The sequence below is a fragment of the Phoca vitulina genome, unplaced genomic scaffold, assembly GCF_004348235.1.
Source record: "Phoca vitulina isolate PV1807 unplaced genomic scaffold, GSC_HSeal_1.0 scaffold3, whole genome shotgun sequence".
In the NCBI taxonomy this organism is placed as follows: Eukaryota; Metazoa; Chordata; class Mammalia; order Carnivora; family Phocidae; genus Phoca; species Phoca vitulina.
The window spans coordinates 45,732,999-45,744,664 of NW_022589706.1; the positions used below are offsets into that span (position 1 = coordinate 45,732,999).

An 11,666-nucleotide genomic window follows, 5' to 3' on the forward strand; every position below is an offset into this window, starting at 1 on the left:
GGGCTGCAGCATGCTCAGAATGCCCTCCTTACCTACAGCTCACCCAGGACATCAGAACTTAAGTTGCCCGGAGGAGTTAGCAATTACTGGTAGACCTCACCTCTCCAACTTGAAGGAAGTGCCAAGTTTGTTAGTGCCTCCTAGCTTTGCTCCACCAGCTGCTGTTGCAATGGTATGGTCCCACCCTCCCTTGCCCCAGCCAAACGTGAGGGCTCCTCCATCCCCTCAAGACTTCCCCATGACAAAGCTATCTCCAAAGATAGAGATGTGGGAAATAGTTTCACACTTTAGTTTATAAGTATATGAGAACATGATTTATCTATGTATATGTATCTGCATATGCTAGATTTTGGATGAGGAGGCTCAAGAATGACTCTCTAGACATTTCCTTAATCTGTATGCAATGAATCCTCCCTTGTTGGCCCTCCAATTTACTCTTATGGTGCTTTCACTTTACATGTGGTACACCCACTGTGGCAAGTCAAATCCTGTCTCTGGATTTCTTTCCAAGCATTGTTTTAAATCTCATTGCCCCATCCATGGTCCTGAGTATAGCATGAGCAGCACAAGAGTCCCACTTGAATGTGGTATCTTCTAAAATGTTGTAAATGTCCATAAGACCTTGGACAACACAAAGACTCTCGTAAGCAGCCTGGGCCACCTAGAATATGTTATCTCCACATACCCCTGAGGATTTGACTTCGATAGGTTTCATTTTCACTTGTACTATTTTGTTACAAGTACAAGCTGAAGACCAGTGGGAGAATTCCACCTCAGAACTGGTGTTTTCAATCAGTTGGCTCTGTGTTTCATCGCTCTTTCTTTTAGAGATAAGGGCTGAAATGAATGGATATTGGTCCCCATGTAAGAAGGACCCCAGTAGCACTGTCCTTTCCAACTGAGTGTGTTTAAGTCTTGTGTACAAAATATTAGTTGATGACCCCCTTAAGGGGCATCCTTGTCTGAATGTCATAGATACCAGCTAAAATGATGTCCATAGGGAAAGATTCCTTGAATGGATTTAATGTCAGCTGGACTTTTTATACTCAAATTTCTAAAATTTCCTGTAGAATGTTGAACTCTACAGAATCCAGGGTTGGGTCAGTAAAGGTGACATCCTGATGAACAACCTTAGCTAAAGCTTCAGGTGCCAAACTGTTATCACTAAGGACTTTGCTAAGAAGCTCTACCATTTTTTTTCTCGGATGGGCATAGTCTTAAGATTACCTTTCTTTCTAAATCATTAGTAAACTCATTGGATTCTTTTCCAGAAAATTTTTTTTCCAAGCCTGGAAACTTCTCCATATTCTGTTTCATAACTTCCTGTACTAATACATGAGCAGGGTCTTTTTTTTTTTTTTTTTAAAGATTTTATTTATTTATTTGACAGAGAGAGACACAGCGAGAGAGGGAACACAAGCAGGAGGAGTGGGAGAGGGAGAAGCAGGCTTCCCGCGGAGCAGGGAGCCGGATGCGGGGCTCGATCCCAGGACGCTGGGATCGTGACCTGAGCCGAAGGCAGACGCTTAATGACTGAGCCACCCAGGCGCCCCATGAGCAGGGTCTTGATATCAACTGTGAACTTCTTGTTCTTTCCTCCCCCTTTCTTTTCTTCTATCAAGCCTTCTGGAAGAAGGCTTCCTTCTGCCTGCATGCCCAGGTTATGGCAGCTTTCTCAGAGACATGGAGCAGCTCATGGGGGATGTCTGACATTTTTTAACCTTGCTTTTCAGTTGAAGCTGCTGATGGAACTGGTACCCCTGGGCCTTCAAAGTTCTGGAAGATAGGAAATTCAAGACCAATGTGTCAGCAGGCTTTATTTCTCTTGAAGTGTCTCTCCTTGGCTTGCAGATGGTCACTTTCTTGCTGTGTTCTCACATGGCCTTTCCTCTGTGCATAACTTTTTTTGCTTTGTTTTGTTTTTTGCTTTTCTATTTTAATTACAAAAGCAAGTTTCCAACCAAAACACAGAAATCAGTCATAGAAAAATAAGAAAGGAAAAATCTCCAAGCTGTATAATAAAATCCTAGGAGTTTGGGCTCAGTGTGTATGTTGCAGCGGAGGGAGGACAGACAGATGACTGACCATCAAAGATAAGGTAGAGCTATGGGAGATATTGAAGTTGTCCTTAATAATGAGAGAACACAATGATCTCGTTGTTTTCATAATGTCTTTAAGCATTCTAAAAAGTAAATATATATATATATATATATATATATTTAATTTAAAGTTTTAAAGTTTTTGTAATGCTTCCAAAATTTTGAGAGTTTGGAGCAATAATGAATTAAAAAAAAAGGTAACTAAAAATGGACAAATCATCATTCTAAATCATCACTATTCTTTTTGTTTATGTTTTTGAATTAAGGAAATAAATAAAAATAATACTATATAAAGAAATCTAGACCATGAAGAACTAGAATCAAAAGAATCATAGCTTCATATTCCATTTGCATGTTTCCTGGCTTTCCATAAAAACCTTGTAACCTGTTGAAACATATCATAAAACAAAATCAAAAGAATATATAGATTGTTAATATCAATTCTTTAAAGTAAAGATTACATTCAACCTCTCTATAAATAAGAAATTACTGGGCTGCAGGATGTCAAGTTTTATCTACCAGGTAAACAAAATTCTGGAGTACTTGGAATCTCTTTATTTAGAATTGAGCCAGAATGGATCAAATTGATTTTGTGGGTTTTTTTGGTCAAGTTTGTACAGAATAGATATATGTTGCAAAATTATGTCAAAATAATTAAAGTCAGTCTATTGGCTTTAAACAAGCTATAAATTTTAAAGGAATGTTATTTAGGTTTATCTGAATTAATATATTTTTCCTTAACAGTAAACTATATTTTTAACTAGTATGACATTATGAATGTATAAATTAATGTATTACTAACATATCAATAATTGTCTAACCAATAGTTTATGTTATTTTTTTTAAAAGATTTTATTTATTTGTCAGAGAGAGAGAGAGAGTGAAAGAGAGACATAGAGCGGCAGGCAGAGGGAGATGCGGTCTCCCTGCTGAGCAGGGAGAGCGATGGTGGACTTGATCCTAGGACCCTGGGATCATGACCTGAGCTGAAGGCAGACACTTAACTGACTGAGCCATCCAGGCATTCCTTAACCAATACTTTAAAAGGGAAAGAATAATTTTCTGAAATGTAACACTACAAAATACCTAAGAAAATATTTACATGTTATCAAATTTCTTCATTTGGGATTTCCTTGGGTTGTTGTAAGTTTAATAATTTGTGGGTTTTTTTTCTATTATTTTGGTGATGATCTTTTCTTGAACCCTATAGGAGAATCCTGTTTTATGACACTGTATTATGAACTTAATTTCAGATAGTTCCAATGTCTCTGGTATGTGGTAAATAGAATTATTTTGCAACATTAAAAATAATACCCAAGAGATATTCCAGGTAATTAAATTATTTAAAATATGCTGATACTAGTTTAATTTCAACATTTCATAACAGATGCAGATGCAAAAATCAAAGAAAATCTTATTTGTGCATTATGTATATTTTGGTCTCAAAGTTGTAAATAAAACAACAAGGAACTAATTGCCATGATAATCAATTTTGTAACAATTCTCTCATTTCAATAGAGATTGTAATAGTAAATAGTAAATAAGCAGATTGAAATGTAAAAAAATGTATTTTTTCATTAAAATGTGTAAAACTAAAGAAATAAAAAAGTTGTACCTTAATGTGATAAATGCTAACCATCATCTAGGAAGATTAATTCTGGAGATAAATTGTATATTCTAAGTTATGATCAAGAATCTGCTAACTGACTTAGAAATAAACACCAGGCACTATGTCGAAAGAAATAGAAAAATATATTTTTTTAAAAACCTTACTATACTCATAATTCTTAACTTTTAAAATGTATTAAGGAGAAACTACACAAATTGGAAAATATTTTCTATGCATAAAATTAAATAATCTTACCTAATTCAGTGTGCTTTCCTAAAGAAACCTATAAAATGTTAACTATATCATTAAAACAATTGAAATATCACACTTACTGATACTGACCAAACTCTAAGAACCTAACTCCTACGAAAGTAGCAGTATGTGTCATTTGAAACATTTTTAAAAACACCTCCCTAATATTCCTAATTACAGAAAGTTGATAAGGAAACAAAGGCCAATTAAATAAATTAATTAAATCACAACAAATTTGACTCAATGGGATTTAAGCTGAAGTTCCAAAATGAATAATATCCCTTTGGCATTACATAACAAAATTTCAGACATTTAAATGGCCATTGAATAAAGTTAGTGCAACTATAATCTACTTTCTCTCCGGCTAGGTATCCTAATCAAAAAAATATTGTACTGTACCAGCTTTTAATTTTTTAGAAACCTTGGAAACCATACAGTCATATATATGAACACTCGACATTTGATGAGGGAATATGGATCATTAAAATATTTATTCTCTAAATAAATAAAATTAATATATTACTTTGTCATTATTTGTTTTATTATAACTTCAAAAGACAGTTAAAATACACAACACAGAGGAGAGGAAATAGAGTATTATGCAGAGAATTACATAACACTTGATTAAGCCATATTATTATAAATTTCATGAATGCATATTCATTTAGACCCAACAGAAATGGCTAAAGTCAGTTTAAATTAAGTGCTATCACTTAATAACTATTACGTGATACTGAGAAATAGTGTTACTGTAATAAAAAGGGTCATAAAACAAACTGTACACTAAGAAATTTAACTTGAGCAAATTAGATACAACTAAAATGTTAGAAATAGTAGCTCTATTTTATTACTATTTTATATGAAAAATATGAATTTTCAGAGTTATTGATATGTTTGGGAGAATATTAATATTCCTAGTGCAAAGGAACACGATAGGACTCAAAGGACACTGGAAAATTATATTTTTGAAAATTAAATTTCATTGGATAATAAAGGCTTTGAATATTACCTCTTTGTAAGGTAATGAGAAAACAAAGAATCATTTCAAAGGTGACTTGAAATAATCCATTAAAGCTTGAAAAACAATTTCTGCATATGGGTGATTCATACATTTAAACAGTAAGGGAAATGGGCAGATATGTTTTTTTAAAGACTAGAGTTATAATGTCAATCTGATTTGGGTGAGATTAACAAATTCAGGATAATTAAAGACTAATAGTACATAATGTGTGCATTTCTGCCACAAGTACCATTTATTAATTCATCAAATACTTGAGTATCTACTGCGGTGTTAAATGGGGCCTCTCTTCATTGGATGGGGGTCCCCAAATGTGGGGCCACTGATCAGGTGGAAGCTGGTGGCACAGGTGGTGAAAGAATTCCCCTGAAGCAGAACAAAGGAGACAGAAGTTTATTGAATACACTTTGAGGGAGCTGCAGGCAGGACAGCAGAGGAGTGCTGTCTGCAAGGAGGCAGTGGGTAGGGGCTGTTTTTAAAGGGGAAATTGGGGAGGGTATGTGCTATTGCAAGCACTGCGAATTGTGTAAGACTGCTGAATCACAGACCTGTACCTCTGAAACAAATAATACATTGTATGTTAAAAAAAAAAAGATAGTAGGAAGTGTAAAATGAAGGGGGGAGGAATCAGAGGGGGAGACGAACAATGAGAGACTATGGACTCTGAGAAACAAACTGAGGGTTCTAGAGGGGAAGGGGGTGGGGGGATGGGTTAGCCTGGTGATGGGTATTAAAGAGGGCACGTACTGCATGGAGCACTGGGTGATATACGCAAACAATGAATCATGGAACACTACATCAAAAACTAATGATGGGGGCGCCTGGGTGGCTCAGATGGTTAAGTGTCTGCCTTCTCCTCAGGTCAAGATCCCAGAGTCCTGGGATCAAGCCCCTCATCAGGCTCCCTGCTTGGCGGAGAGCCTGCTTCTCCCTCTCCCTCTGCTGTTCCCCCTGCTTGTGCTCTCTCGCTCTCTCTATCAAATAAATAAAAAAAATCTTTAAAAAACTAATGATGTAATGTATGGTGATTAACATAACATAATAAAATTAAAAAAAAAAAAAAAGTATTGAGGGTCCAAAGAATTTTTTTTAAGATTTATGTATTTATTTGAGAGAGAGAGAGAGCACGTGCACACTGGTGGGGGTTGGGGCAGAGGGAGAGAATCTTTAGCAGACTCCCCACTGAGCCTGAAGCCAGTGCAGGGCTTCATCTCATGACCCATGAGATCACAGCCTGAGCCAAAACTAAGAGTTGGACACTTAACAGACTGAGTCACCCAGACAGCCTGAGGGTCCAAAGAATTTTTATTCATATGTTAGATCTATCAAAGTTCATATTAGAAGTTAACTCTGAAAAATTATTATTCCTCTTAAAATAATAATAAACCCATTGTATAAATAACATAGTTTATTAAAATAATTATTCTTTCCAAAACAAAAAAATTAGTGAAAAGAGTGACATTGTGTTTCATTTCAGCAAATTTCTTAAATAAAATGTCCTAAATTTCCAGCTGGTTTAAAGAAGGCAGCTGAATTTGTATGTCTTGCATTCAGTCTGTGCTAATTGCACTCATCCCTTAGCCCTTTGAAAAATCCACAGTTCACACATGAGGAACTGTGAGTGAAAAATAATTATCATGAGACAAATTTCAACCTCTGGGGTCCCTGAAAGGGTCTCTGGAGTTCAATTTGAGAGTCGTTAGTATATAATATCCCATAATAATACTATGAAAGGGAACATTGATTCTCAGTAGATTGCTTAAGTCTAACTCTTGATAGAGACAGAAAAGATGATTATATTTAGAACTAGTCAATACCAGTTGATATCTTTGAATACCTCATGCTACATGTCACTATAATTCCAGAATTCCATGCTTAATATTGACAAGTATTTCTTTTATGGTCTGAAGCAAGAGCATTATTCATTACCTCATCCAGGAATTCTCTTCAGGAAACTTCCCTATATTGATGGACATGGTTAAATATAATTTGATCACCACACTGTAGCCTATTTTCTTCTTACAGAGGTAATTAAGATTATAATGACAGGATTTGAGGCTTACCAAAATGACTAGCTAAACTATAAATCTTACAGTTCTCAGTATAGAGTAAGTAAAGATTTTGCCAAAAGCATTCTCTAACGTATACTCTCCAAAAAGCAATTTTGCAGTAAAACCCCCACAGTACCATTTACTTATTAATGAAAGGTGAAATAAGTTATTCTTAAAACTCTTGACTTTCATTTTCATGGACTTATTTGTAAAACTTATGAGCCGTATTGGTATATAATATAGTTATTTATCATTTAGTTATTTTTCAACCATGCTAATTAATGATTATGTTTCTTAAATTTTGAGTGGATATTGTTTCAGCATTATTTGTTTTTATTTTTATTTTATATGCCTACTAGGTTCTACTAGTATAAGTTAACTTTATTAACTATATCATTTAACTAGCAAAAGATCAACTACTATACCAACTGTAATGAATTAAAATATTTAGCTGACCAAATACAATTGCTTTTTACATTTTGATAAAAGTATTTTGTAATCATGTGAATCAAAAAGGTATTTGACATCTCTGGACTGGTAGAAGTTGAATATTTGAGCCAAATTATTCTTAGAAACAATAATATGAATAAAAACTTAATATATTGGGACAATTAAGCTTATTTTAAATAATTTCATTGATAATATGAAATGACTCCAGTTCATTTCTTCCCTACTACATCATTAAATATTATTGAGTTAGGTCCTGACATTTTATTCAGAATTATGTTTCTGGCATTTAAGTATTCAACTCTAAATGTTAAGGATGTCAATTATATAAGCATCCATCTTTTTCACTATGGTCTCCCATCAAATATTAATAGTAGAAGCGTTAATTCATTTCAAGTAGTCTCAAATATCTGTCCTGAAGAAGGTTGATACTCTACAAGTGCTCTGACAACCTCTAGTAAGTAATTACTCTTAAAAATATCTCAGTAAATTCAACTCACTCCTAGAGGCATTTTAAATTATATGTCGTTAAAATGTAATGCTTTCTCAAATGACAAGGTCATGCCAAAAAGGAAAACTACACTTTATTTTTATGAGACATACCCACTCCAATAAAAATGTTACAACTTACACTTCAAATCAGGAAAGATAAGTCATGCTACATTGAAAGACACATAGCAATCAAGGTAAATTGTTATAAACACAAACAATAAATCAGTACTGTGAGAATATCACTCTATGTGAGAAAATGGTCTATTTGTGTGAAGAGTAGGATAATGCACATTTTTTAGAATTTGGGACCAAAATGTATTCACAAAACAGGATTTTAAACTGTCTCTACCTAATATTCCCTCCCGACACTTTGACTATTTCCTTCTTCTTTTTGGATGGATTTTTTTTTTTTTTTTAAGATTTTATTTATTCATTTGAGAGAGAGAGAGAAAGCTAGAGAGCACAAGCAGGGGGAGTGGCAGAGGGAGAAGCATACTCCCTGCTGAGCTGGGAGCCCAATGCGGGGACTGGATCCCAGGATGCTGGGATCATGACCTGAGCCCCAGGCAGACGCTTAACCATCTGAGCCACCCAGGCGTCCTGGATGGATATTTTCAAAGTGAGTAAGGAAAGGGTTGAGGTATAGGCAGGGAGAGATAGGAGGCCCCTGACTCCTATGAGGAGGCTCCTGCAGGGGGCTATGTGATTAAGCTAACAGAAATCCCAAATGTGGAGAAATGCTGAGGCTTACAAAACCAGTGACAAGGGAACAAAGCAGACCACCTGGCCCCGGATGTTAGGGAGTATATTTTTTTGGCAGCTACACTGTAGTCACAGAAAATGACCAGACCTCAAAGAAGTAAGCCATTAAGGATGTTATTTATCAATAGTCCTTGCTCAAACAAAGCTGGCGTTAAGAATTTCAAGGCCACAAGCTTCCCGGGCAGTTCTCAGTAAAAGACTGCCACTAAAAGCCCACAGTGGCAACTCCCTCGGGACCTCTTCACTCTAGACATGTCTGTCTTTCCTTTCTGCTCTCACTTTCGCTTAATAAACTTCCACTTCACTTCACCCTTTGTGTCCACGAGATTCACTCACGCTGTGGGACAAGAACCATGTAATCCTGCAACAAAAGTATGAAAACTGGAAGTTACATGAAATTTCACCTTCATGTTTAAATGAGTATAAAAATGAAGAGATGCCGGAGCACCTGCTGGCTCAGTTGGTTAAGCGTCTGCCGTCAGCTTAGGTCATGAACCCAGGGAGTCTGCGTCTCCCTCTGCCTACCACTCCCCCTGCTTGTACTCTCTATCTCTCTGTCAAATAAATAAATAAATAAATAAATAAATAAATAAATAAAATATATATATATATATATATATATATATATATATATATATATATATATTTTAAATGAAGAGATGCCTTACAAGGCATACTGGTCATCTGTTATATACTTTTACCTCTCATGGCACAAGAATAAATATATGATGATCTAGAATAAATGTAAATATAAAACCCAAAAGGAGTTATGAGAAAAAATAACCTAATTTTATTCTTACCCTATAGGATAGAAACATTTTTCTTAATAAAACTACTTTGATAATCTGAGAATAATTATGGATGTAATATGTTTTCTACTTTGTGACAGTCAGGATATTGATGAAATAGAATCTATTTTTTTTTTTTTTTTTAAAGATTTTATTTATTTATTTGAGAGAGAGAGAATGAGAGACAGAGAGCATGAGAGGGAGGAGGGTCAGAGGGAGAAGCAGACTCCCTGACGAGCAGGGAGCCCGATGTGGGACTCGATCCCGGGACTCCAGGATCATGACCTGAGCCAAAGGCAGTCGCTTAACCAACTGAGCCACCCAGGCGCCCCGAAATAGAATCTATTTTATCATCTCCCTCAATTCAGTCCACTAAGAAAACTAAATGCAATCATGTCTATAGAAGCTACAACTTATAATAATGATTTGCTTCTATAAGAAGTTGATTTTGGATTTATATGTATGTAATATATAAAATAACATATTCAGCTTCTGATCTATAGTATATATGAAGAAAAAATGTAGACAAAATTATTTTTTAATACAGATGACTTTTAAAAAATGCTTTTATATTATCAAGTGTTGCTTGAGTAAAGCACTTCTAATATCTCTTTTGCAATTAATATTCTTAATAAATATGAAATAAAGAAAAATACATCTCACACAAACTCCTCCAGAAAAAATAAATAAATAAAAGGGAAAATTTCTGAAGACATTTGAGCAAATGACTCTGATAGCAAAACATAAAAAGGTCATCAAAAGAAAGGAAAATTATAGATCAATCTTGCTCATGAACCTAGGTGAAAAAAATTAAAGAAAATATTATGAATGAAATACAACAAAATATAAAACACCAATCAAACGGAGAATACTTTAGGAGTTGAATTCTTTTTCCCTAATATTCAAGTTAATCTGTTACTACATAATAAGAAATGAAAAAAAAGATCTTTTTTAAACTATACTAGAAAGCATTTCATAAAACAAAATACCAAGTCATAATAACATAATATTAAAAAAAATGATAGAAAAAAACTTACTTAGCTTAGAATATTAACAAAAAGCCTAGACCAGATATCCTACCCATAATGAATTATTGACATATTTCTACCTAAAATCAGAGCAAGATAAGGCAGGCCACTATAACTGCTTCCATCAGGCAGTATGTTGATGACAATAAAAATACAGTAAGAAAATTATAAGAAATAGCAGGCATCAGTATTCATAGACAAGAAATAAATGAATTACCAGTCACTGATAACATGATTGTGAACGGAAAAAATCTAAAATTATCTAGAAAAAACAGTAACAATCAATAAGTGAATCTAGCAAGATCACAGATATCATATCAATATAAATACATCTATTTAATTTCTATATATTGGCAACAAAAAATTGAAAAATGAAATAATATATGCTTTACAGGAACTTAAAAAAATCATCAAATTCCTAAGAATACATATAATAAAGCATGTGCAAAGCTTTAGTAATGAAAAACACAAAATATCGCTTAGGAAAATGAAAGATGTTCTAAACAAATATAAATGTGTGATTTTCATGGATTAGAAAACAACCTTGTAAAGGAGGGTTTCTAAACCTTTGCATCATTGATATTTTTGTTTGAATATTTTGAAGATTCAGTGGAACCTCACTCAAGATCATGTATGTATTTGTGTATGTTTGTAAATTCATAATCCAATTCTAAATTTTGTATGAAAAGAAAGACAACACTGGAAACTTGCACTACCAAATATCAATGCATGTTATAAAATTCTAGCAATTAAGGCAATATAATTTTGTCTGAAGGTAGATAGATCAACCAAAAGAATAGCATTTGGTGTCCAGACAGATATCCATATGTGTATAGTTATCTGACTTGTGATAAAGCTGACACAAACTCTGAAAATGAAAAAGGATGTTTTTTATGAAAAATGACCCTGGATAGTGAAATGTCCATAAGAAAAAAAACTTAATGGTGGTACTAACAGAATCATTTTCAGATATTCTATAGATCTAAGTATGAAAGGCAAATCAATAAAAATCCTAGGAGAAAATACAGGAGATTATTTTTTATCCTTAGTTAGGCAAATATTTCTTAAGAAAGATACAGAGATGGAGAATAAGAAATGTGGTCACACTAAAATTAAGAAA

The 11,666-nt window shown here is 34.1% G+C and overlaps 1 pseudogene; it reads right to left on the minus strand.

Moving 5' to 3' along the window:
* Positions 1-319: 319 nt before the first annotated feature.
* LOC116627990 lies at positions 320-1,713 on the minus strand (annotated as a pseudogene).
* Positions 1,714-11,666: the final 9,953 nt, after the last annotated feature.